Genomic DNA, 27,301 nt, shown 5'->3' with positions numbered 1-27,301 from the left:
TGACCAATCAATCGAATAAGGAGCAAGTGAAGAAAATTGCGGTCACAAAGAATAACTATTTGACAAGATTCCTCAACATCTCTCGAAAGAAGGCACGACAACTCTGACAAAGGAAGAAAAAGATAAAGGACCCTTGACACCTATGAAGGCCTTGGAGATAGTAAGGTGCAGACAACTTATTCAACTCTACAAATATGTCATGATGAGGAGTAATATCACAATGCAGTCATGAAGGGCCACTAAATCAAAGTACGGGAACAAGCGACTACAACTAAGCATCCATGTGATAAGTGTTATGAAGGATAGACAAGGTGACAAAGGAGTAGCTAGATGACAAAAAGGACCTGATATATATCAAGAAGTCCACTTTCCATGAAGGGAGCAATGACATGACAAACCAGGGGGGAAAGTGATCGATGGTCGGTACCCTGCCAAGAAGAAGTTCAAACAAAGACTTCATGACATCGAAGGAAAGAAGGAGATCAAGCAGATGAAGGACCCATGAAGAAGACATTTTTGATGAATGGACAAGTCCCTAGCTAAGAGGGAGTTCTAACAAGTTCCCAACTACAAAGGAGCTTGGGCAAGTTCCTTGTCATAGGAAACTTGGGCATGTCTTCCCCAATAAACGGGAAGAGATAGACACAACATTCTTGTCTTCAGTTGGCAAGAAATAACACGAGGATTGGGAAATCATTTCACATCTGATGCTCTTTGAGGATGTGTAGGGCACCCAAGACAAGAGTAGGCAAGAGGAGCAATATTCTTTGACGGCTCGAAACCCAAGACAAGAATTGTCCTGGAAGGACATACTCAGGGAACACCTGGGTGGGTATGTACCTTTAGAGACAATGACCAAGGTGTTTATAAGCCATTGGCCTCGCCAACATTGTGCTCTGGTATTATGAGAGGTAAAGTTGTTAGTCAAGGCCTTGCTATGAACAATGCTGGCTAATATGATGCTATAACAGATGGGTTGCCAATCCGGTTTCTCTTATGTGAATTATTCAAGATTGAAAAATAGCCAAACACCTTGTAATGATTTATGAATACCTCCCTAGTTAAGAGGGGGTGTTGAAGAAAGTGTAACTGGGTTCGGTCTCCATAAATGTACTTTTTATATTTGTATTTATTCAAGAAAATAAATAAATAAATAAATAAATAAATAAATATATATATATATATATATATATATATATATATATATAGATATATATATATATATATATTTGTCATTGAGTTTCTTGCTCATTGAAATAGGCCTAGCACATGTTAAAGTGTTATAAAGAGTCAAAAGAAAATGTTGAAGATCTTAAGGGAATGTTACCCCAGGTATATTTATGTATTAGAGTCAAAGATATTCCTACCCTCGTGCCTTCATTCGGGTCGTGCGCCCGTTCAAACCCCAAATTTCCTTCGGGCGGGCCGCGTCATCCCGTGCCATGTCATGTGTGGGGGTACGCGGGCACATGTGGGTGTGCCGAAAATGCCAAGTCATGACCGCTCGTGTGCCTTCTTTTTTCGGGTCGCGCACCCATGGAAACCCCAAATTTTGTTCAGGCGATTCGGGTCGGCTTGCCCAGGGCGGGTCGGGTCGTGTCGTGCCGTGTGTGGGTGCCCCGGCACACGTGGCTATGCCAAAAATTCTAAGTCATCACCGCTCGTGTGTCTTCTGCACATTCGTGCGGCCCGTTTTCGCGACGCTCCCTCGAGCCTTCGTTTGGGTTGTGCACCCATGGAAACCCCAAATTTCGTTCGGGTCGTGCACACATCGAAACCCCAAATTCTGTTAGGGCAGGTCGGGTCGTGTCGTGTGTGGGTGCCCATCCAAACGCATTCGGGCGAGTTGAATGGGGTCGGTTCGTGCCATACCATGCGTGAGTGCTCGGGAACATGTGGCCATGCAAAACATGTTAGGGCGTGACCACCTGTGTGCCTCCTGCACATTCGCATGACCCGTTTGCTCGATGCTCCATCGTGCCTTCGTTCAGGCGGGTCGGTTCGTGCTGTGCGTGGGTGCTCGGGCACACGTGGTAGTGCCAAAAATGCTAATTCATGACCCCCCGTGTGCCTTCTACACGTTCGTGCGGCCTGTTTTCTTGACACTGCCTTGTGCCTTCATTCGGGTTGCGCACCCATGGAAAACCCCAAATTTTGTTCAGGTTGTGCATACAAGGAAACCCAAAATTTTGTTCGGGTCGGGTCATGTCATGTCATGTCATGTCATGTGTGGGTGCCCATGCAAACGCGTTCGGGCGGGTCGAGTCGGCTCGCACAAGGTCGGTCGGGCTGTGTCGTGCCATGTGTGGGTGCTCGAGCACATGTGGTCGTGCCAAAAATGCTAAGTCGTGACCGCTCATGTGTCTTTTGCACGTTCATGTCGCCCGTTTGCCTGATGCTCCCTCATTCCTTCGTTCGGGTCGTGCGCCCACGGAAACCCCAAAATTTCATTCGGGTCGTGCGCCCATGGAAACCCCAAATTTCATTCGGGCAGGTCGGGATGTGTCGTGTGTGGGTGCTCATGCAAACGGGTCGGGTCATGTCATGTCGTGTCATGTGACGGCGCCCAGGGCACACATGGCCGTATAAAAAATGCTAAGTTGTGAACGGGGGTGGGCCTTGTGCATGATCGTGCTGCTGCCCGTTTGCCCGAATCTCCCTTGTGACTTCGTTTCGGTCGTGTGTCGGAGCCCATGTAAACTTGTTTGAGCGGGTCATTTGCCGTGTAAACACTCGTTCGGGCGGGTCATTTGCCATGTAAACTCGTTTGGGCGAGTCGTTTGAGGGTGCCCATGTAAACTCGTTCGGGCAGGTCGGGTGAGGCCTTCCATGCAAAAATGTTCGGGCGAGTTAGGCGAGGGCGTCCGTGCAAACCCATTCGGGCAAGTCGTTCGGGTGGGTCGGGCGAGGGCGTCCGTGCAAACCCGTTTGAGCAGGTCATTCGGGCGTGTCGGGCGAGGGCGTCCGTGCAAACCCGTTCAGGCAGGTTGGTCGAGGGCGTCCGTGCAAACTCGTTCGGGCGGGTCATTTGAGGGTGTTCGTGTGAACTCGTTCGGGCGAGGGCGCGCCCGAGCAAATGAGCCCGTATAAAATTGGCTATGTTATGACTCGAGGTTGGCTTTGTGCACGTTCGTGCAGCTCGTTTTCCAGGCTCTCCCTTGTCGTTTTGTTTCAGTCGTTCGGGTGGGTCGTTTGAGGGCGTCCATGTGAACTCGTTCGGGCGGGTCATTTGAGGGCATCTGTGTGAACTCGTTCGGGCGGGTCGGTTGAGCGCGTCCGTGCAAACTCGTCGGGTGAGGGCGCGCCCAGGCGAATGAGCCTGTATCAAAAAATGCTAAGTTGTGACTTGAGGTTGGCTTTGTGCACGTTCGTGTAGCTCATTTTCCCGGCTCTCCCTTGTCACTTCATTTCGGTCGTTCGGGCGGGACGTTTGAGGGCATCTGTGTGAACTCGTTCGGGCGGGTCGTTTGAGGGCGTCCATGTGAACTCGTTCGGACGGGTCGTTTGGGCGAGGGTGCACCCAGGTGAATGAGCCCATATCAAAAAATTCTAAGTTGTGACCCGAGGTTGGCTTTGTGCATGTTCGTGCAGCTCGTTTGCCTGGATCTCCCTTTTCGCTTCGTTTCGGTTGTTCGGGCGCCCATGCAAAATCGTTCGGGCAGGTCGTTTGAGGGCGTCTGCGTGAACTCATTCGGGTGGGTCGTTCGGGCAAGGGCACACCCGGGCGAACGAGCCCATATCAAAAATGTTAAGTTGTGACCCGAGGTTGGCTTTGTGCACGTTCGTGCAGCTCGTTTGCCCGACTCTCCCTTGTCGCTTCGTTTTGGTCATTCGGGCGCCCATGCAAAATCGTTCGGGGGGGTCGTTTGAGGACGTCCATGTGAACTCGTTCGGGCGAGGGCATGCCCGGGCGAATGAGACGGTATCAAAAAATGCTAAGTTGTGACCCGAGGTTGGATTTGTGCACGTTCGTGCAGCTCGTTTTCCCGACACTCCCTTGTCGCTTCATTTCGGTCGTTTGGGTGCCCATGCAAAATCGTTTGGGTAGGTCGTTTGAGGGCATCCATGTGAACTCGTTCGGGCGAGGGCGTGCTCGGGCGAACGAGCACGTATCAAAAATGCTAAGTTGTGACCTGAGGTTGGCTTTGTGCATGTTTGTGCAGCTCGTTTGCCCAGCTCTCTCTTGTTGCTTCGTTTCGGTCGTTCAGGCGCCCATGCAAAATCGTTCGGGCGGGTCGTTTGAGGGCGCCTGTGTGAACTTGTTCGGGTGAGGGCGCACCCGGGCGAACGATCCCATATCAAAAATGCTAAGTTGTGACCCGAGGTTGGCTTTGTGCATGTTCGTGCAGTTCGTTTGCTCGGCTCTCCCTTGTCACTTCGTTTCAGTCGTTTGGGCGGGTCGTTTGAGGGCGTCGGTGTGAACTCGTTCAGGCGGGTCGTTCGGGTGAGGGTGCACCCAGGCGAACGAGCCCGTATCAAAAATGCTAAGTTGTGACCCGAGGTTGGCTTTGTGCACCTTCGTGCAGCTCGTTTGCCTGACTCTCCCTTGTCACTTCGTTTCGGTCATTCAGGCGCACATGCAAAATCGTTCGGGCGGGTCGTTTGAGGGCGTCGGTGTGAACTCGTTCGGGCGGGTCAGTCGGGCGAGGGCGCACCCCGGTGAACGAGCCCGTATGAAAAATGCTAATTTGTGACTCGAGGTTGGCTTTGTGCATGTCCGTGCAGCTCATTTGCTCAGCTCTCCCTCGTCGCTTCGTTTCGGTCATTCGAGCGCCCACGCAAAATCGTTCGGGCAGGTCGTTTGAGGGCGCCCGTGTGAACTTATTCGGGTGGGTCGTTCGGGCGAGGGCGCACCTAGGTGAACGAGCCCATATAAAAAATGCTAAGTTGTGACCCGAGGTTGGCTTTGTGCACCTTCGTGCAGCTCATTTTCCTGGCTCTCCCTTGTCACTTCGTTTCGTTCGTTCGGGCGAACATGCAAAATCTTTCCGGCGGGTTGTTTGAGGGCACCCGTGTGAACTCGTTCGGGTGGGTAGTTTTGGCAAGGGCGCGCCCTGGCGAACGAGCCCGTATCAAAATTGCTAAGTTGTGACCCGAGGTTGGCTTTGTGCACGTTCGTGTAGCTCGTTTGCCCAGCTCTCCCTTGTCGCTTCGTTTCAGTCGTTCGGGCGTCCATGCAAAATCATTCGGGCGGGTCATTTGAGGGCGTTCGTGTGAACTCGTTCGGGCGGGTCGTACGGGCGAGGGCGCGCTCGGGCGAACGAGCCTGATTAAAAAATGCTAAGTTGTGACCTGAGGTTGGCTTTGTGCACGTTCATGCAGCTCGTTTTCCCGGCTCTCCCTTGTCGCTTCGTTTCGGTCGTTCAGGTGACCATGCAAAATCGTTCGGGCTGGTCGTTTGAGGGCGCCCGTGTGAACTCGTTCGGGCGAGGGCGCGCCCGGGAGAGCAAGCCTGTATCAAAAATGCTAAGTTGTGACCAGAGGTTGGCTTTGTGCACGTTCGTATAGCTCATTTGCTCGGCTCTCCCTTGTCGCTTCGTTTCGGTCATTCGGGCGCCCATGCAAAATCATTTGGGCGGGTCGTTTGAGGGCGCCCATGTGAACTTGTTCGAGCGGGTCGTTCGGGCGAGGGTGTGCCCAGGCGAACGAGCCCGTATCAAAAATGCTAAGTTGTGACCCGAGGTTGACTTTGTGCACGTTCGTGCAGCTCGTTTGCCCGACTCTCCCTTGTCACTTCGTTTCGGTCATTTGGGCGGGTCGTTTGAGGGCGTCCATGTGAACTCGTTTGGCCAGGTCGTTTGAGGGCATCTATGTGAACTCATTCGGGCGGGTTGTTTGGGTGAGGGCGCGCCCAGGCGAATGAGCCCGTATCAAAAAATGCTAAGTTGTGACCCGAGGTTGGCTTTGTGCACGTTCGTGCAGCTCGTTTTCCCGGCTCTCCCTTGTCGATTCGTTTCGGTCGTTCGGGCACCCATGCAAAATCGTTTTGGCGGGTCGTTTGAGGGCGCCCGCGTGAACTTGTTCGGGTGGGTCGTTTGGGCGAGGGCGCGCCTGAGCGAATGAGCCCGTATAAAAAATGCTAAGTTGTGACCCGAGGTTGGCTTTGTGCACCTTCGTGCAGCTCGTTTTCCCGACTCTCCCTTGTCGCTTCGTTTCGCTCGTTCGGGTGCCCATGCAAAATCCTTTAAGCGGGTCATTTGAGGGTGCCCGTGTGAACTCATTTAGGCGGGTTGTTCAGGCGAGGGCGCAGCCGGGCGAATGAGCCCATATAAAAAATGCTAAGTTGTGACCCGAGGTTGGCTTTGTGCATGTTCGTGCAGCTCGTTTGCCCGCCTCTCCCTTGTCGCTTCGTTTCGGTCGTTCGGGTGGGTCATTTGAGGGCGTCCGTGTGAACTCATTCGGGCAGGTCATTTGGGCGAGGGCACACCCGAGTGAACGAGCCTGTATCAAAAATTCTAATTTGTGACCCGAGGTTGGCTTTGTGCACGTTCGTGCAGCTCGTTTTCCCACCTCTCCGTTATCGCTTCGTTTCTATCATTCGGGCACCCATGCAAAATCGTTCGGGCTGGTTGTTTAAGGGCGTCCGTGTGAACTCGTTCAGGCAGGTCGTTGGGGCAAGGGCGCATCCGGGCGAATGAGGCTGTATCAAAAAATGCTAAGTTGTGATCCGAGGTTGGCTTTGTGCACGTTCGTGCAGCTTGTTTGCCCGGCTCTCCCTTGTCACTTCATTTCGGTCACTCCGGTGCCCATACAAAATCGTTCGGGTGGGTAAGTGTAGGGCGTCCCTGTGAACTTGTTCGGGAGGGTCGTTCAGGCGAGGGCGCGCCTGGGCAAATGAGCCCGTATCAAAAATGCTAATTTGTGACTCGAGGTTGGCTTTGTGCACGTTCGTGCAGCTCGTTTGCCCGGCTCTCCCTTGTCGCTTCGTTTCGGTCGTTCGGGCGGGTCGTTTGAGGGCGTCCGTGTGAACTCATTCAGGCGGGTCGTTCGGGTGAGGGCACACCCGAGTTAATGAGCCCATATCAAAAATGCTAAGTTGTGACCCGAGGTTGGCTTTGTGCACCTTCGTGTAGCTCGTTTGTTCGGCTCTCCCTTGTTGCTTCGTTTTGGTCGTTCGGGCAGGTCATTTAAGGGCTTCCATGTGAACTCGTTTGGGCGAGGGTGTGCCCAGGTGAACGAGCTCATATGAGAAAATTCTATGTTGTGACCCGAGGTTGGCTTTGTGCACGTTCGTGCAGCTCGTTTGCTCATTTCTCCCTTGTCGCTTCGTTTCGGTCGTTCGGCCGCCCATGCAAAATCGTTTGGGCGGGTCGGTTGAGGGCATCTGTGTGAACTCGTTTGGGCAGGTCGTTCGGGCGAGGGCGCGCCTGGGTGAATGAGCCCGTATAAAAAATGCTATGTTGTGACCCAAGGTTGGCTTTGTGCAGGTTCATGCAGCTCGTTTTCCCGACTCTCACTTGTTGCTTCGTTTCAGACGTTCGGCCGGGTCGTTTGAGGGCACCCGTGTGAACTCGTTCAGGCAAGGGCGCGCCCAGGTGAACGAGCTCGTATCAAAAAATTCTAAGTTGTGACCCGAGGTTGGATTTGTGCACGTTTGTGCAGCTCGTTTTCCCGGCTCTACCTTGTCACTTCTTTTCGGTTGTGCGGGTGCCCATGCAAATTCATTCAGGCGAGGGTGCGCATGGGCCAACGAGCTCGTATCAAAAATGCTAAGTTGTGACCCGAGGTTGGATTTGTGCATGTTCGTGCTGCTGATTTTCCCGGCTCTCCCTTGTTGCTTCATTTCAGTCGTGTGGGGGCCCATGCAAATTCTAGATGATCTGAGTGACAAGTTTTCTTTCCTTGTGAAAGGTGGTTTGGTAATTGAGTTGTGTTTTCGTGTTTGCCTAAACGATGGCCTTGGGTCGTTTCTAGGGTGGCCGATTTTCATCTTCTCTCCATCCCCACTCGGTAGCGCATGAGTGGTAATGTTGGCCATGCTCGTCTTGGGAGGCATATGTGAAAAATTCCCCTTCTGCTTTCCAAGTTCTTGGAGCTGTATGGGCTGTTGTGGTGTGGCTCCCTGGCCCGTCCTGGTCCCCCTCGCGCCCCTCCAGATGATACTAACGACAGGCTTTCTTTCCGTGTGAAAGGTGGGTTGGTAATCGAGTTGTGTTTTCGTGTTTGCTTGAACGATGGCCTTGGGTCGTTTGTAGGGTTGTCGATTTTCATCTTCTCTCCATCCCCACTCGGTAGCGCATGAGCGGTAATGTTGGCCACGCTCGTCTTGGGAGGCCTATGTAAACAATTTCCATTTGGCTCTCCATGTTATTGGAGCTGTATGGGATATTGTGGTGTGGATCCTTGGCTCATCCTGGTCCCCGCGTGCCCCTCCAGATGATACCAGCGAAAGGTTTTCTTTCCGTGTGAAAGGTGGGTTGGTAATCGAGTTGTGTTTTTTGGTTTTCCTGAACGATGGCCTTGGGTCATTTGTAGGGTGGCCGATTTTCATCTTCTCTCCATCCCCACTCGGTAGCGCATGAGCGGTAATGTTGGCCATGCTCATCCTAGGAGGCATATGTGAATAATTCCCCTTCCACTCTCCAAGTTCTTGGAGCTGTATGGGCTGTTGTGGTGTGGCTCCCTGGCTCGTCCTGGTCCCGTCGCCCCCCTCCAGATGATACCTTGGCAGGTTTTCTTTCCGTGTGAAAGGTTGGTTGGTAATTGAGTTGTGTTTTTGCATGTGCCTGAACGATGGCCTTTGGTCATTTGTAGGGTTGTCGATTTTCATCTTCTCTCCATCCCCACTCGGTAGCGCATGAGCAGTAATGTTGGCCATGCTCGTCTTGGGAGGCATATGTGAACAATTCCCCTTCGACTCTCCAGGTTCTTGGAGTTGTATGGGTTGTTGTGGTGTGGCTCCTTGGCTCATCCTGGTCCCCACGTGCCCCTCTAGATGATACCAGCGACAGGTTTTCTTTCCATGTGAAAGGTGGGTTGGTAATCGAGTTGTATTTTTGGGTTTGCCTGAACGATGGCCTTGGGTCATTTATAGGGCCGCCGATTTTCATCTTCTCTCCATCTCCACTCGGTAGTGCATGAGCGGTAATTTTGACCATGCTCGTCCTGGGAAGAATATGTGAACAATTCCCCTTCCGCTCTCCAAGTTCTTGGAGCTGTATGGGCTGTTGTGGTGTGGCTCCCTGGCTCATCCTGGTCCCCTCGTCCCCCTCCAGATGATACCAGCGACAAGTTTCTTTCCGTGTGAAAGGTAGGTTTGTAATCGAGTTGTGTTTTCACGTTTCCCTGAATGATGGCCTTGGGTCGTTTGTAGGGTGGCCGACTTTCATCTTCTCTCCATCCCCACTTGGTAGCGCATGAGCGGTAATGTTGGCCATGCTCGTCTTGGGAGGCATATGTGAACAATTCCCCTTCCGCTCTCCAAGTTCTTGGAGCTATATGGGTTGTTGTGGTGTCGCTCCTTGGCTCGTCCTGGTCCCGCATGCCCCTCCAGATGATACCAACGATAGGTTTTCTTTCTATGTGAAAGGTGGGTTGGTAATAAAGTTGTGTTTTTGGGTTTTCCCAAGCAATGGCCTTGGGTAATTTGTAGGGCGGCCGATTTTCATCTTCTCTCCATCCCCACTTGGTAGTGCATGAGCGGTAATGTTGGCCAGGCTCATCCTGGGAGGCATATGTGGACAATTCCCCTTTTGTTCTCCAAGTTCTTGGAGCTGTATGCACTATTGTGGTGTGGCTCCCTAGCTCATCCTAGTCCCCTTGTGCCCCTCCCGATGATACCAGTGACAAGTTTTATTTCCGTGTGAAAGGTGGGTTGGTAATCGAGTTGTGTTTTCACGTTTGCCTAAATGATGGCCTTGGGTTGTTTGTAGGGCGGCCGATTTTCATCCTCTCTCCATCCCCACATGGTAGCACATGAGTGGTAATTTTGGCCATGCTCGTCTTGGGAGGCATATGTGAACAATTCCCCTTCCACTCTCCAAGTTCTTGGAGCTGTATGGGCTGTTGTGGTGTGGCTCCCTAGTTCGTCCTAGTCCCCTCGTGCTTCTCCAGATGATACTAGCGGCAGGTTTTCTTTTTGTGTGAAAGGTGGGTTGGTAACCGAGTTGTGTTTTCACGTTTGCTTGAACGCTGGCCTTGGGTCATCTGTAGGGCGACCGATTTTCATCTTTTTTCCATCCCCGCCCGGTAGCGCATGAGCGGTAATGTTGGCCAGGCTCATCATGGGAGGCATATGTGAACAATTCCCCTTCCGCTCTCCAAGTTCTTGGAGCTGTATGGGTTGTTGTGTTGTGGTGTGGCTCCCTGGCTCATCCTGGTCCCCCTCGTGCCCCTCCAGATGATACCAGCGATAGGTTTTCTTTCCGTGTGAAAGGTGGGTTGGTAATCAAGTTGTGGCTTCACGTTTTCCTGAACGATGACATTGGGTCGTTTGTAGGGTGGTCGATTTTCATCTTCTCTACATCCCCACTCGGTAGCGCATGAGCGGTAATGTTGCCCATGCTCGTCCTAGGAGGCATATGTGGAAAATTGCTCTCTAAGTTCTTGGAGCTGTAGGGGGTGTTGCGGTTTGGCTCCCTGGCTCGTCTTGGTCCCCTTGTGCGCCTCCAGATGATACCAGTGACAGGTTTTCTTTCTGTGTGAAAGGTGGTTTGGTAATCAAGTTGTGTTTTTGAATTTCCCTGAGCGATGGCCTTGTGTCGTTTGTAGGGTGTCCGATTTTCATCATCTCTCCATCCCCACTCGGTAGCGCATGAGCGGTAATGTTGGCCATGCTCGTCCTGCGAGGCATATGTGAACAATTCCCCTTTTGTTCTCTAAGTTCTTGGTGTTGTATGGGTTGTTGTGGTGTGGCTCCTTGGCTCGTCCTGGTCCCCCTCGTGCCCCTCCAGAAGATACCAGTGACAGGTTTTCTTTCCATGTGAAAGGTGGGTTGGTAATCGAGTTGCTTTGTTGGGTTTTCCTGAATGATGGCCTTGGGTCATTTGTAGGGTGGCCGATTTTCGTCTTCTATCCATCCCCGCTCAGTAGGACATGAGCGGTAATGTGGGCCATGCTCATCCCCGTCCCTCTTTCCCATCCCAACGATAAGAATGTTGAAAGCTTTCTCGGCGCTCCTTTGAGCCTTCGTTGTTGCGGTCCCATATGGAAGCCCCAAAACTCCGTCATTGCCTATGTCGCTATCGTGCCCCTCAATTGTTGCGAATAGAGAATTTTGATTGGGTTGGGCAGCCATTTGTGGTTGCATTGAAATTGGCTCCTCGTTATCCTCCCTATTTGGTGTGGAGGGCTTTTCTTTTCGTGTGAAAGGTGGGTTGGTAATTGAGTTGGTTTTTTGGGTTTGCCTTAAGAATGGCCTTGGGTCATTTGTACGGTGTCCGATTTTCATCTTATCTCCATACCCACTCAGTAGCGCATGAGCGGTAATGTTGGCCATGCTTGTCCCGGGAGGCATACGTGAACAATTCCCCTTCTGCTCCAAGTTTCGGGAGTTGTATGGGTTGTTGTGGTGTGGCTCCTTGTGATGGATAGCCTCTTCATTGTTCAGTTGTTTATGGTGCCGGTTTCTTGTGCTTGTACTCTTTTCATGTTGGCATTGTCGGTTGAGATGCATACATTTAAGAGGGACGTGGAAGGGTTTTGGTTGTAAACCACCTACCCTCCCTCTTGCTTGCTTTTTCCGTCGGGCGATGTGAGGAGTTGTTCTCCTTATTGTAAAGTCAAGGGTTGGAATTCCTTTCAAAGTGCACATCGTTCGTGGTTGCGTTGGCTTTGAGGTTTTGATAGATGTGTTGGCCCATATGTTTGATCGAGGGGTCGGCTTTTCCCTTGCATATTGCGTGCGTGGTAGGATTTTGCGGTTGGAAATGTTAAGTCACAACGTTTATGGGCATTTGTTGTTTCAATTGTGTATGCGCTCTTGGTCCAATGGGGAGGAGGCTTGCTATGTTGATGGTGGGAGCTATCTGGAAGAAGGATTTCGAGGTGGAATGCTTCGACCTCCCTCCTTTGCATGGAGTTGGCTGTAGGGGAAAAGTATTCATCGTCTAGTCGGTAAAGATGTGGGAAATCTCCTAGGTTGCCTGTACGTAGGGTGCGGGGGGTGTGGGGCTGCCCGATCCCTCCTCCTGTTTGGATATGTCCTTGTATTGTGTAGCGAGCCTCTTGATTTGCATTTATTTCCTTCCTTTGTCTTCGCATCGTGGTTGCCATAGGCGGTCAAGTGATCGAGGTCCATCGTTGCTGCTTTCCGGGTGGACTCCTAGGTGGCCTCGGTGTGTGGCGTGGAGGGTCGGGGGGCACATTTCTAAGAGAGGTTGTGGGCTCGGTTGGTCTTTTTGTTTTGTTTCCTTCTGTTTCCTTTTCATTGAGGCTGCCGTAGGCGATCATGTGATTGAGGTCCATTGTTTCTGCTGTACGGGTGGACTCCTAGGTGGCCTCTCTACAGGGAGGGGAGGTTTGGGGCGCACTTGTTGTTTCAATTGTGTATGCGCTTGTGGTCCAACGGGGAGGAGGCTTGCTACATCAATGGTGGGGGCTATGTGGAAGAAGGATTTTGAGGTGGAACGCTTTGACCTCCCTCCTTTGCTTGGAGGTGGCCGTAGGGGAAAATTATTCAACGTCTGGTTGGTAAAGTTGTGGGAAATCTCCTAGGTTGGCTGTACGTAGGGTGTGTGGGGTGCAGATCTGCCCGATCCCTCCTCCTATTCGGATATGTGTTCTTGTATTGTGTAGCGACCCTCTTGATTTGCATTTACTTCTTTCCTTTGCCTTCGCATCGTGGTTGCCACAGGCGGTCAAGTGATCGAGGTCCACTGTTGTTGCTATCGCGGGTGGACTCCTAGGTGGCCTCAGTGCGTGGCATGGAGGGTCGAGGGGCATTTATAAGAGAGGTTGTGGGCTCGGTTGGTATTGTTGTTTTGTTTCCTTCTGTTTCCTCTCTACATTGAGGCTGCTGCAGGCGATCATGCGATCGAGGTCCATCGTTGCTGCTGTCCGGGTGGACTCCTAGGTGGCCTCTCTGTGGGGAGGGTTGGGGGGAACTTGTTGTTTCAATTATGTATGCGCTCGTGGTCCAATGGAGAGGAGGCTTGCTACTATAGTCATCGATGGTGGGGCTATCTGGAAGAAGGATTTCGAGGTGGAACACTTTGACCTCCCTCCTTTGCATGGAGGTGGCCGTAGGGGAAAATTATTCATCGTCCGGTCGGTAAAGCTATGGGAAATCTCCTAGTTTGCCTGTACATAGGGTGCGTGGGGTACAGAGCTACCCGATCCCTCCTCCTATTCAGATATGTGTTCTTGTATTGTGTAGCAACCCTCTTGATTTGCATTTACTTCCTTCCTTTTTTTTCGCATCGTGGTTGCCACAGGCGGTCAAGTGATCGAGGTCCACCATTGCTGCTGTCGCGGGTGGACTCCTAGGTGGCCTTGGTGTGTGGCGTGGAGGGTCGGGGGGCATTTCTAAGAGAGGTTGTGGGCTCGGTTGGTCTTGTTTTATTTCCTTCTGTTTCCTCTCTGCATTGAGGCTGCCGTAGGCGATCGTGTGATCGAGGTCCATCGTTGCTGCTGTCTGGGTGGACTCCTAGGTGGCCCCTGTGCGGGGAGGGGAGGGGTGGGTTGGGAGGAATTTATAAGGGAGGTTTCAGGCTCGATTTGTCTTGTATGATTTCCTTCCCTTGCCTTTGTGTCGAGGCTACCGCAGGCAATCATCCGATCAAGGTCCACTGTTGCTGTTGTCCGAGTGGACTCCTAGGTGGCATCAGTGCGGGGTGGGGAGGTTTGTATGGCCTCTCTATGATAGGATTTGTGTGGTCGGTCGTCCTCTTTTTATTTCCTTCCTTTTCCTTCACATCGAGGCTGCTGCAGGCAGTTGGGAGATCGAGGTCCATCATTTCTCCTGTCAGGGTGGATTCCTAGGTGGCCTCGGTGCGGGGGCAGGGAGGGTTGTGGATCATTTGTAATATAGAGGTTGTGGGTTGGTCGTTCTCCATTTGTTTCCTTTGCATCGAGGTTGCCGCAGGCGATCGGGTGATCGAGGTCCATCGTTGCTGCTGTCCGGGTGGACTCCTAGGTGCCCCCCTTGGTGTAGGCCGTGGAGGCCTTTGGAGGCATTTCTAAGGGAGTGGGTGAGTGATCGATCGTTTTCTTGTTGGTTGGGCTGGGGCTGCAAACTTTGAAGTGGCCTTGGTGCGTTGTGGCTCGGTAGGTCTACCCATTTGTGTGCCATGTCCTTGGAATGTTGTGTGTGCTTCCTTCTTGGGATGCAAGAGGTGCAAGGCATAAAAGTTTTACATGATATTTTGACGTCTCTTTGACTTGATGGGTGTTCAGGTTGGCTCTCGGTAAGAGAGTGCCCAGAACGCCCTTTGAAGTGGGAGGGTGCTACCTGGTTGATCCTGCTAGTAGTCATATGCTTGTCTCAAAGATTAAGCCATGCATGTCTAAGTATGAACTAATTCAGACTGTGAAACTGCGGATGGCTCATTAAATCAGTTATAGTTTTTTTGATGGTACCATACTACTCGGATAACTGTAGTAATTCTAGAGCTAATACGTGCACCAAGTCCCGACTCTTTGGAAGGGATGCATTTTTTAGATAAAAGGCCAGCGCGGGCTTGCCCTCTTCTCCGGTGAATCATGATAACTCGACGGATCGCACAGCCCTTGTGCTGGCGATGCTTCATTAAAATTTCTACCCTATCAACTTTCGATGGTAGGATAGAGGCCTACGATGGTGGTGATGGGTGACGCAGAATTAGGGTTCGATTCCAGAGAGGGAGCCTGAGAAACGGCTACCACATCCAAGGAAGGCAGCAGGCACTTAAATTACCCAATCCTGACATGGGGAGGTAGTGACAATAAATAACAATACTAGGCTCATCGAGTTTGGTAATTGGAATGAGTACAATCTAAATCCCTTAACGAGGATCCATTGGAGGGCAAGTCTGGTGCGAGCAGCCATGGTAATTCCAGCTCCAGTTGCGTATATTTAAGTTGTTGCAGTTAAAAAGCTCGTAGTTGGATCTTGGGTCATAAAGGTCGGTCCGCCTACTCGGTGTGCACCTACCCTTCCGTCCCTTTTGTCGGCGGCGTGCTCCTGGCCTTAATTGACTGGGTCGCGGTTTCGGCACTGTTACTTTGAAAAATTAGAGTGCTCAAAGCAAGCTTATGCTCTGAATACATTAGCATGGAATAACATGATAGGAGTCTGGTCCTATTGTGTTGGCCTTCGGGATCAGAGTAATGATTAATAGGGATTATCGGGGGCATTCGTATTTCATTGTCAGAGGTGAAATTCTTGGATTTATGAAATATGGACCACTGTGAAAGCATTTGCCAAGGATGTTTTCATTAATCAAGAACGAATTTTGGGGGCTTGAAGATGATCAGATTCTGTCCTAGTCTCAACCATAAACGATGTCGACCAGGGATCAGTGGATGTTGCTCTAAGGACTCCGCCAGCACCTTCTAAGAAATCAGAGTGTTTGGGTTCCTGGGGGAGTATGGTCGCAAGGCTGAAACTTAAAGGAATTGATGGAAGGGCACCACCAGGAGTGGAGCCTACGGCTTAATTTGACTCAACACGGGGAAACTTACCAGGTCCAGACATAGTAAGGATTGACAGATTGAGAGCTCTTTCTTGATTCTATGGGAGGTGGTGCATGATCGTTCTTATTTGGTGTAGCAATTTATCTGGTTAATTCCAATAATGAACGAGACCTCAGCCTGCTAACTAGCTACATGGAGGTTCCCCTTTACGGCCAACTTCTTAGAGGGACGATGGCCGTTTAGGCCATGGAATTTTGAGGCAATAATAGGTCTGTGATTCCCTTAGATGTTCTAGGCCGTACGCGCGGTACACTGATGCAGCCAACAATTTTTTATCCCTAGTTCGAGAGGATTAGGAAATCTTCTCAAATTGCATCGTGATGGCGATAGACCATTGCAATTATTGGTATTCAACGACGAATTCCTAGTAAGCGCGTGTCATCAACTCATGGTGAATACGTCCCTGCCCTTTGTACACGCCGCCCATCACTCCTACCGATTGAATGATCCGGTGAAGTGTTCGGATTGCGTCGACGATGGTGGTTCACCGCCGTCGACATCATGAGAAGTTAATTGAACCTTATCATTTAGATGAAGGAGAAGTCATAACAAGGTTACCGTAGGTGAACCTACGGCAGGATCATTGATAGCAGGGGTTTTCTTTTTTGGTTCGGGTTGGTTTGGTTTCGATTGCAATGTGGGAGTTTTTGGTGCGTCTCTAGGGGAGCGGGTTTGGTGTTTGGCGGGAACATTGTTGGTTGCTTGTCTCAAGGTAACTACGCTTGTTTTTTCGTGTGTGCTTGCAAGCCATGCTTGTGCTTGTCCCACCCATCCTTTGTTTTTCTTCCCCCCAATGTGTTTCTGCAGGGGGTCCGGAAGCTTGTTTCTTGGGAGCCCTTCCGACGATATGTTCGGCCGGGCATGGTTGCTGCAAAGTTGAGATGCTTGGTAAATACGATGGATAAATTTGGACTCATTCGTAGCGGTGGTGCTCGGTATTTTGTTCGTTGGAAGGCATGGTCCAAGGGTGCAGGCTTCCATAGTTGGTTCTCTCGAAAAGGCGGCGGCGGTTGATGTGTTGCTTGGGTGAGTTTTTTTTGCTGGTGGTTGGGTCGAGGGAGTGGTTGTGCGCGCGCCTGGTAGCTCAAACCTTCCGTGAGGCAAGATTTTCGGGGTGCGGTCTGTATGGGATGGATGAAGAGTGGTTCAACCCGTTGGCCTGGCCACCCTAGTCCCTCCTGACCGTTCCTCGACATGCCCTCGACCCATCCCTCGGTCTGAGCTCCATCAAGATCACAATTTTCCCCGTTGACAGGCATGAGGGTGGAAATATTATCTCATTCCTTTGCCATCGAGGGAATTCCTAGTCCTCTCGTGACCCTCTCCCCTTCTAAGGGAAAAAGAAGTAGCGGTTGTGTCTTTGTTCCTCCCTTTGTATTGTGGGTTTTTTGTGGGACTTGCGTCATTTCTTTGTTTCGTGGTGTGCACTTTGCGAACGTCCCTATCTCTAGTGGCCTTGCACCATCGATGTATTTGTGGCCCGCAGCTTTCTCCAACGTTGAGTGTCAGCCCGTGACAACTCCTCTTTATTGTTTTATTATTTGACCCCTGTCGACTCTCTCGATGGAAAGGTTGTTGGGTGTTTTGTACACGGAGGGGTGCAAGAGCAAGGTGGGTTTGTGTTATTGGTAGCAGTCTATTTGTCGTTTAAAGCCTTGTGCCACTGGGTTGGGGGGTTGTGCGCCTCTCAGTGATGTGCTCCAGACACTGGTCTCATCGTGGCCCTTGTCTTTTCTATTGGTCAATTTTAGGCTGTGATTTATTTGCTTGGTTGTTTGCTATGTTGTAAAGCTGGAAAGGGTGTTGTGCTGAATGCATGTGGGAGGGTGTGAAGAGGTAGGATGCTTTTTTGATTGGGTGCCTTATTTGATTTCTTTTTGGTTAGTGGACATCTACTCGGTGTGCTGTTCAGCTTCTCTCTTTTCTTGGGATCTTTGTTTCTTTGGTGTTGTTTTCTTCCCTTCTTCCTTTTGCCCCTAGCTTTACGGAGGAGAGGTGGGATTGTTGTGGATTGGTGTTCAGGAAGGATGAAAAGCAGTGCGAGTTCCCAGGGTGGCCACCCTATTCCTTCTCGATCGTCGTCCTCTGCAGTTCCCCCCTTTTTTCGAAGGCGTGGGGTTTGGGAAGCTTGTTCTCTATTTGAGCCTCCCCTTGTGAGTCGGTAGCCACGTTTGATATCTCTTGCTTTCCTATTGTTTTCTTCCCTTCTTGCTTTTGGCCCCTTAGCTTTACGGAGAAAAGGTGGGATTGTTGTGGATTGGTGTTCAGGAAGGACGAAAAGCAGTGCGAGTTCCGAGGGTGGCCACCCTAGTCCTTCTCGATCGTCGTCCCCTGCAATTCCCCCCTTTTTGTGAAGGCACGGGGGTGGGGAAGCTTGTTCTCTATTTGAGCCTCCCCTGTGAGCCGGTGGACGCGTTTGATATCTCTCTTTCTTTCATGTTGTTTTCTTCCCTTCTTTCTTTCGGCCCCTAGCTTTATGGAGAAAAGGTGGGATTGTTGTGGATTGGTGTTCGAGAAGTAAGAAAAGCAGTGCGAGTTCCCAGGGTGGCCACCCTAGTCCTTCTCGATCGCCGTCCCCTGCAGTTCCCCCCTTTTTGCGAAGGCACGGGGTTGGGGGAGCTTGTTCTCTGTTTGAAGCCTCCCTTGTGAGCCAGTAGCCATGGTTGATATATCCCTTTCTCTCTTGTTGTTTTCTTCCCTTCTTCCTCGTGGCCCCTAGCGTTACAGAGAAAAGGTGGGATTGTTGTGGATTGGTGTTCCGGAAGGATGAAATGCAGTGCAAGCTCCCGGGGTGGCCGCCCTAGTCCTTCTTGATCACCATCCCCTTTAATTCCCCCCTTTTGCTGAAGGCACGGGGTTTTGGGAGGCTTGTGCCTTGTTTGTGCTTTGTTTTCTACCCTTTTCTTCCTTTTGGTCCCCAACTCTACAGAGAAAAGGGGGAATTATTGTGGGCTGGTGTCGGGGAAGGGCTAAAAGCAGTGCGAGCTCCCAGGGTGGCCACCCTAGTCCTTCTCGATCGATGTTCCACATATTTCCCCCCTTTTTGTGAGGGCGTGGGGCTGGGGGAGATTGTTCTTTGTTCGAGCCTCCCCCTAGAGGGGGTTAGACACCTTTGTTTCTCTTTCTCTCATGCGTTTTTACTCCTTTTGCCCCTTGGCCTTACATTTGTTGTGGGGAGTGCCCCTATTCAGTTTTGTGGCCGATTTTTTGGTAATACACGTGGAAACGACTCTCGGCAACAGATATCTTAGCTCTTGTTACGATGAATAACGTAGCGAAATGCGATACTTAGTGTGAATTGGAGAATCCTGTGAATCATCGAGTTTTTGAACGCAATTTTCGCACGAGGCCTCGGTCGAGGGCACGTCTGTCTGGGCGTCGCATCCCATTCAAACGCGCTCCCTGCAATATGCTAGGGAGCAGCAGAGCTGGTCGTCCATGCCCCATGCGGTGCGGTCGGTTGAAATACCTCAAGCAATGTTTCGTGGTGTGCGTCGGCGAGCGGTGATCTTGTCCCCTTGGATGGGCAGTTGACGTTAGCTGATGCGGTCTTTGTGTGGCATCGCTCGAACTTTCTTTGCTCTCTCTTTTCCTCCCATGGGGTAGGGCGGATTTAGCTCCAACTTTGTGATCCCAGCTCAGGCGAGAACACCCACTGAGTTTAACTATATAATTAAGCAGAGGAAAAGAAACTTACAAGGATTCCCCTAGTAGCGACGTGTGAACCGGGAAGAGCCCAACATGAAAATCGGGCAGTGGCACTGCCTGAATTGTAGTCTGTAGAAGCGTCCTCAGCGGCAGACTTGGGCCAAGTCCCTTGGAAGGGGGCGCTTGAGAGGGTGATAGCCTCGTCGGCCCAGGACCCTGCCGCATCATGAGGCGTTGTCAGCGAGTCGGGTTGTTTGGGAATGTAGCCCTAATTTGGTGGTAAATTCTGTCCAAGGCTAAATACGAGCGAGAGACCGATAGCAAACAAGTACCGCGAGGGAAAGATGAAAAGGACTTGCAAAAGAGAGTTAAAGAGTGCTTGAAATTGCTGGGAGGGAAGCGGATGGAGGCTATCGATGTGTCTCGGTCGGATGTGGAATGGCTCAGGCTGGTCCGCCGCTCGACTTGAGGTACAAACCAACACGGGCTGCTGCATCGTCACAAGCACGGGTGGATTACTGCCTGTCAGTTTTCCGTTGTGGTGGTCGAGGAACGAAGCGTGCGCCCTTGTGGCGGGTGGTGTGCACCTGCGCGCTCGTGGTGTTGGTTGGCGGGCTTTCCATTTGACCCGTCTTGAAACATGGACCAAGGAGTCTAACATGTGTGTGAGTCGGTGAGTTTGAAAACCTGCGAGGCGGAAGGAAGCTAACGAGCGAGATCCCCTCTCTAGGGGGGTGCATCGTCGACCGAACTTGAGCTTATGCGAAGGGTTCGAGTGTGAGCACACCTGTTGGGACTTGAAAGATGGTGAACTATGCCTGAGCAAGGTGAAGCCAGAGGAAACTCTGTTGGAGGCTCGTAGTGATACTGACATGCAAATCGTTCATCTGACTTGGGTATAGGGGCGAAAGACTAATCGAACCATCTAGTAGCTGGTTTCCTCCAAAGTTTCCCTCAGGATAGCTGGAGCTCATGTGCAAGTTTTATCAGGTAAAGCAAATGATTAGAGGCATCGGGGGCATAACGCCCTCGAACTATTCTGAAACTTTAAATAGGTAAGAGGGTGCGGCTGCTCCATTGAGCCGCGCCGTGGAATCGAGAGCTCCAAGTGGGCCATTTTTGGTAAGCAGAACTGGCGATGCGGGATGAACCGAAAGTAGAGTTACGGTGCCAAATTGCACGCTAACCTAGATCCCACAAAGGGTGTTGGTTGATTAAGACAGCAGGATGGTGGTCATGGAAGTCGAAATCCACTAAGGAGTGTGTAACAACTCACCTGCCAAATCAACTAGCCCCAAAAATGAATGGCGCTAAAGTGCGCAACCTATACTCGACCGTCGGAGCAATTGCCTGACTCCGATGAGTGGGAGGACATGGGGGTCGTTGAGAAACCTCGGGTGTGAGCTTGGGTGGATTGACCCCCGGTGCAAATCTTGGTGGTAGTAGCAAATATTCAAATGAGAACTTTGAAGACTGAAGTGGGGAAAGGTTCCATGTGAACAGCACTTGGACATGGGTTAGTCGATCCTAAGAGATGGGGATGCCTTGAATCAAGGGTGCACTCTGCATGAGCATCAAAAGGGAATCGGTTTAATATTCCCGAACCGAGACATGGCGGCAGGCGGCAACATTAGGAAATCCGGAGACATTGTCGGGGGCACTGGGAAGAGTTATCTTTTCTTTTTAACAGCTTGCCCACCCTGGAATCGGTTCACCCGGAGATAGGGTCCAGTAGATAGAAGAGCACCACACGTCTTGTGGTGTCGGTGTGTCCTCGGCGGCCCTTGAAAATCTGGAGGACCGAGTACTGTTCATGCCCGGTCGTACTCGTAACCGCACCAGGTCTCCAAGGTGAACAACCTCTGGTCAATAGAACAATGTAGGTAAGGGAAGTCGGCAAAACAGATCCGTAACTTAGGGAAAAGGATTGACTCTGAGGGCTGGGACTAGGGGTCTGCGCCCTCAACTCGTGGGCTGTCGACAGTATGCCCGAGATGCTCTCTTGGCGAGGGCGGGCAGTCGCGTGCCGATTGGGCTACAGGCGTAGAATGCCCCCTGTGGGGGCTTTTCCCTAGGCGTCGAATAGTCGACTCAGAATTGGTACAGACAAGGGGAATCTGACTATTTAATTAAAACAAAGCATTGTGATGGTCCCTGTAGATGCTGACGCAATGTGATTTATGCCCAGTGCTCTGAATGTCAAAGTGAAGAAATTCAACCAAGCGCGGATAAACGGCGGGAGTAACTATGACTCTCTTAAGGTAGCCAAATGCCTCATCATCTAATTAGTGACGCGCATGAATGGATTAACGAGATTCCCACTGTCCCTATCAACTATCTAGTAAAACCACAGCCAAGGGAACGGGCTTGGCAGAATCAGTGGGGAAAGAATACCCTGTTAAGCTTGACACTAGTCCGACTTTGTGAAATGACTTGAGAGGTGTAGAATAAGTGGGAGCCGTTTTTGGCGCAAGTGAAATACCACTACTTTTAACATTATTTTACTTATTCAGGTGGGGAGTTTGGCTGGGGTGGCACATCTGTTAAAAGATAACGCAGGTGTCCTAATATGAGCTCAACGAGAACAAAAATCTCGTGTGGAACAAAAGGGTAAAAGCTCATTTGATTTTGATTTTCAGTATGAATACAAACTGTGAAAGCGTGGCCTATCGATCCTTTAGATTTTTGGAATTTGAAGCTAGAGGTGTCAGAAAAGTTACCACAGGGATAACTGGCTTGTGGCAGCCAAGCATTCATAGCGATGTTGCTTTTTGATCCTTCGATGTCGACTCTTCCTATCATTGTGAAGCAGAATTCACAAAGTGTTGGATTTTTCACCCACCAATGGGGAACGTGAGCTGGGTTTAGACCGTCGTGAGACAGGTTAGTTTTACCCTACTGATGAACCACACTACAATAGTAATTCAACTTAGTACAAGAGGAACCGTTGATTCACAAAATTGGTCATCGCGCTTGGTTGAAAAGCTAGTGGCACGAAGCTACCGTGTGTCGGATTATGACTGAACGCCTCTAAGTCAGAATCCACGCTAGAAGTGGTGCATGTCACTCTTTGACTATATCTCAACCCGCTGTAGGGGCGTTGCTTTGTCGCCCCCAGGGGCCCATGTCATTTGCAAACCATGACCGTGAAGCATCTCGGTCAAGGCAGCTTTGAAGTTCAATTCCAAACAGTCGTTGAGAAGAATCCTTTGCAGATGACTTAAATATGCAACGGGTTAGAATCCACTGAGATTCAGCCCTTGGTTGCCTCAATTAAGAGCTTCGCTCTTGTCATAAACAAAATCTGGGCAACCCTCTCGCGCCTCTGCCTCTTCCTCCAGATGACAAATTTTCATTGCTTGGGGACGGGAAATTTGGGGTTCCCACGCCGCGATGGAAAAGGCGACGAAACCTGAGAAAACAGGGGTTTCCATGCCGCACCCCGACACCCAAAATTTAGGGTTTCCATGCCATGCCCCGGTGCCCAAAATTTGGGGCTTCCATGTCTCGCCAAAAATTTGGGGTTTCCACCCGGCGCCGAAAATTTGGGGTTTCCACCGGGCTCCTAAAATTCAAGGCTTCCATGTCGCGCCAAAAATTTGGGGTTTCCACCTGGCACCTAAAATTTGGGGTTTCCACCAGGCTCCTAAAATTCGGCGCTTCCATGTCGCGCCAAAAATTTGGGGTTTCTACCTGGTGCCTAAAATTTGGGGGTTCCGCCTAACGTAGAAAATAAATTGGGGTTTCCATGTCGCGGCTAAAATTTGGGGTTTCCGCCTGGCGCAAAATTTTTTGGGGTTTACAAGTCGCTCCCAAGCCTGGGGAAACTTGGGGTTTCCGAGTTGTGCCACGACGAAACCGGTGGCGCTCAAGCCTGCAGAAACTCGGGGTTTCCAAGTCACACCCGGACGCCCAGGCCTGGGGAAACTTGGGGTTTCCATGTCGCGCCACGACCGAAGCCGGCGGCGCCCAAGCCTGTGGAGACTCGGGGTTTTCCATGTCGCACCCTGGCGCCCAAGCCTGGGAAGCTTGGGGTTTCCATGTCCTGCCACTTTGATGGAACCACGGGTTTCCGCATTTTACGGCATGAGGGAAACGAGGGGAACTTGAGGTTTCCATGACGATTCAAACCATATCGCAAGTCTCGGGAACTTGGCGTGTTTCGAAACCGCTGCCCAAGTCTGGGAAACTCGCTGTTTCCATGTCACGGTACACCCTGAATCGCCCGAGAGTCTGTGGAACTTCAAATTTCCATGTCATGGGGCCACGAAGAGCCGCCAATGTCTGGGGAACTCAGGGTGTCCGTTTCGCGGCGCGATGAAAACTGCTACCCAAGTCAGCGGACATGCATGTGATTTCCATTTCGCGTCACAATAAAAATTGCTACCCAAGTCTGGGAAACGTTGTGTAAGGACTTGCAGTTCGGTTTCTCCCCATCGGTGTGAAGTGCGAACTCTACGACTGAAATGTGCAAAGGGACATAAGTATAATGTGCATTAGAGGTGGAGTGATGGTTGGTTTATAGCGTGGGAGCGTTTGGCATAACCCACGGGCCGACTTACATGTTGGGGCGACTTGAATGAGGGATTGTTTTCCGACCAACAATCGGATGGCAAGTTTGCGACGTGTAAGGGTGTTTTGGCACGTGGTGGTCAAGTCAGCTTGGGCAGCGACTCGCCCAACCGCTCATATAAATATGGCAAGGCGTTGGAGCATTTGGCATTCATTCGAAGATGGAAATTCGAACATGAGCATTCGGTGATCAAGAAAAAAGTGCGAAGTAGTGGAGCAGGTCGTAAAAGAGGCGCATGCATATATGCACCCACTCTTGGGCAAGCACACATGATACGCACAGGTTTCGGTTATCGGGTGAGGGCGCAGGTAAGGAAGGCACCCGCCGTTCGGTGTGACACGGGGTGTCTCGGGTAGGTCGCCCGCCATTCATGGAAGAAGAAACGTGGAGGTGTCTCGGGTGACTCGGGTAAGTCGCCCACCCGTCGTGCAAAAGGAAACGTGGGGTGACTCGGGTGAGGTCGCCCGCCCGTCGTGCAGCGGTAAATGAGGTTCGGTCGAGAAGTACGGTTGGCAGCTCGTGTGAGGGCGCACCCGCCTAGCTCGGGCAAGGAACTCGGTTGGCACACGGAGGTGTTGCCTATTTGTAAAATTGGCTAAGTATGAAACTTGGTGTTTCCCATGTATACTTGTAAAGCCTCGTAAACATTGTAGAGTTGAATAATATATTGAATTCAGGCATACTCATTGTTTAGGGAGTTGCCCCTCCCTTTATACTGTGAAATTGTGTTCTTCATGTACAATTGCTGATGATAATGAATGTGTATGGGTGTTCATTGGTATAAAGGAAACACAATAATACTTGGTTGCGAAAAACAAACTAAGTAGGCTAATGGTTGAGCGTAGTCCATGAACATAAGTATTGGTGAAAAGAAAGTGTTCAGTGGCGTCGCACCTCGCCAAGTACGGCTGAAAGACTACTGTAGGCCTGGGGGCGTGACACGCGAGGTTCCCATGTCACTCGTGCCATGTTGGGCGTGGCGCACACCCCTTGATACCTACACGATGGGCGAGCCACCGACGGAAGGTGTGCGTCCAACCCTTGTTGCGTGCCCAGATGAAAGAGGTGACATGTGCGGAGGAGTTAGGATGTGGGTAGCTGTGCAACGTGCGACGACGGGTGTAATTGGTGAGGTGTTGGAGCTGACCCATGGGTGAGACGGTGCACACGAAGGGACACGGCGGTTCGTTGGAATGGGGCGTGTCGAGGTTATGTGGCAGGTCATCCAGGCATGCATGTTGATGGAGCTGACCCTTGTTATCCTCGAGAGACACGACCCTTGGGCGAAAGGATGCATATAAGTAAGGAGGATGGCGTTCGACGAAGGGACATCGAACTCAGACTTCCACATCGCAGAACAAGTGCAAAGGAAGGAGTTGGGCGAAAGCGGAAGGAAGAGAAGGACGCGGGTAAGAGGGCCACACCGGTGGGCGGATTACAGAGGGCGGGTCGGGCTTGGTAGCACGGACAGGCAGAGTGGGGCGGGTTATCGTTTGGGTAGGTAGGCCACACTGCATGCGGGCCATGCGCCCTCACTATGGACCGCACCAATGGGCAGAGTTTGGGCGCCGCGGAAGGGAAATTCGGGCGGACAGGTTCGCAGTTCAGGTGTGGAGTTGTGTCGTGCAGGCCGCGGGCCAGTGCGGCCTGACCACACGACACGACAGGTTGAAAGAATAATTGAAGAAGATAAATTTATGGTAAGTTATTTTCGATGCATTGTTAAGAACACTTATTGGAAAATTGACCAAGTGTTGAAGTAGGTGCAAACCGTGTACTCAAGTATTGGTAAAAATAAAAAGTACGGCGGTGCCGCACCTGCTTATGCATGGTTGAAATACTACCACTAGGATAGGAGTGCGACATGGGGTCTCCCCGTCCCTCCTCGACAAAGGTCGCCAAATTGTGGGGAACCCAGGGATTCCATGTCCTGCCTTGTCGAAAGCATCCCAAGCGCGGGAAATTTGCGGTTCCCATGTCTCGTCGCGATGGAAATCACCCCAGGTGCAGTAAACATGGTGTACATTGAACCTGCAACCTCACATCAAGAAAAAGGCTCGGTTGGTCAAGAGAATGAAGGTTTCTTCATTGGTAAAGGATCTCGCTAAGGATCAAAGTTTGGAGTCTCTTCTAGAGCTAGTCCACCACTGACTATCAAAAGTTGAAAGAAGGACAGAGTGTCGGGGAACGAAGCGCCGAAGAAACAAAGTGCAGAGAGGAGGAAGGACTCGACTTGTGCTTGGGGGATATTATTGTCAAGGGTCTAGGGCTTCGAAATGACCAATAAGAAGCTTCAATGGGAGAAATTTATGAAAGTGTTTTCCTCTCTGAGAGAGAGAGAGAGGTTTTTCCCTGGCAGAGAGCCAACATCTTGTGTTCTTGTTCTTAAGTTTTTGGCACTAGTTTGATGAAAGTAAACACACATTCATTAATAAGAAGAGAAGAAGATTAAGATAGCATGATAAATTTCAAAAGAGCTTCACAAATTGTTATCAAGTCTAGAAGAATCCCGCTATACCCCATTGCCCCAGATTCTTCAACGCGGTATCGGAGCTAAGGTGATACATCAAGGAAAGGGAATCTCAAGAACATCCACAAGGTTGAAGCGTCAAGCCAAGAAGTCTCAATCACATCAAGGACAAGAAGGTCTACCATCTGTCATTCATCATGGAAGACTACAAATCAAGAAGAAACGACTTGTATAAAGGCACCTACAAGAAGAACAAATCAAAGAGGGACCTACATCAAGCTACACCATCTTGAAGAATGAAAGGCACTACGAGTCAAGTCATCAAGCAAGTCCATTTGAAGAAAGCAACTTGAACAACATCAAGATATAAGGAAGGCAAGCCATCAAGTCTTCAAGAGGAAAGCAAGTTCACTACATCTCAAACTCTATCAAGTAAGTATATGTCCCATTCTGAGTATACCTCAATGTCTTTTTGCAAGGAAAGTAACAAATTGGTTGGGACCACTACATGTCCAAATTCCAATGGTTTGGATGCCAAGAGTATGGACGCTACAAAAGGGATTGTCCTAAACTTAAGAAGGACAACAACAACAAGAGAAAAAGGGAAGAAGCTCATGTAACTCAAGAAGTGAAAGAAGACGACAAGAAGAAAAAGAAGGAAGATCCTCTTATGACTAAGTCAACAACCTCTTTGCTTAAAGTCTTCTTTCAAAGGGGGTAGAGGTCTCATTGGGGGTCCCATTTATGGGATTCAAGAGAGGATGATATACAGGAGAGAGCAGATGAAGCAAGAAAGGCTACACCAATCGAGGAGAAATATCAAATAAAGTCGCGATGATAAAAGCATAATCAAGATGAGGTATGTATGCATCAAAGTTTAAGTCATGTCATCATATATATTGATTGGGTCATGGGAAAAGTTCTAGAATCATGATCAAGAATAAAAGGATCTCTTTCACCAACGACATGCTCGGACGCATGTGCTACAGTGGAGTAAA

At 50.6% G+C, this 27,301-nt stretch overlaps 2 non-coding genes and 1 pseudogene across 2 annotated transcripts; all 3 read left to right on the top strand.

The window, feature by feature from the left end:
* The first annotated feature begins 14,386 nt into the window (after positions 1-14,386).
* On the top strand, positions 14,387-16,198 carry LOC149254602 (18S ribosomal RNA; annotated as a pseudogene).
* A 2,641-nt stretch (positions 16,199-18,839) lies between these two features.
* On the top strand, positions 18,840-18,993 carry LOC149254601 (5.8S ribosomal RNA). Its single transcript, XR_016267567.1, has one exon. It is a non-coding gene; the product is annotated as a 5.8S ribosomal RNA (ribosomal RNA).
* Positions 18,994-19,240: 247 nt separating this feature from the next.
* On the top strand, positions 19,241-22,538 carry LOC149254600 (25S ribosomal RNA). The gene has a single exon (XR_016267770.1). It is a non-coding gene; the product is annotated as a 25S ribosomal RNA (ribosomal RNA).
* Positions 22,539-27,301: the final 4,763 nt, after the last annotated feature.

The sequence above is a fragment of the Pinus tabuliformis genome, chromosome 7 (assembly GCF_031772625.1).
Source record: "Pinus tabuliformis cultivar Carrire ecotype Pingquan chromosome 7, CPIR1, whole genome shotgun sequence".
Taxonomy (NCBI): Eukaryota; Viridiplantae; Streptophyta; class Pinopsida; order Pinales; family Pinaceae; genus Pinus; species Pinus tabuliformis.
This window is presented reverse-complemented; position numbering and strand designations above follow the sequence as displayed.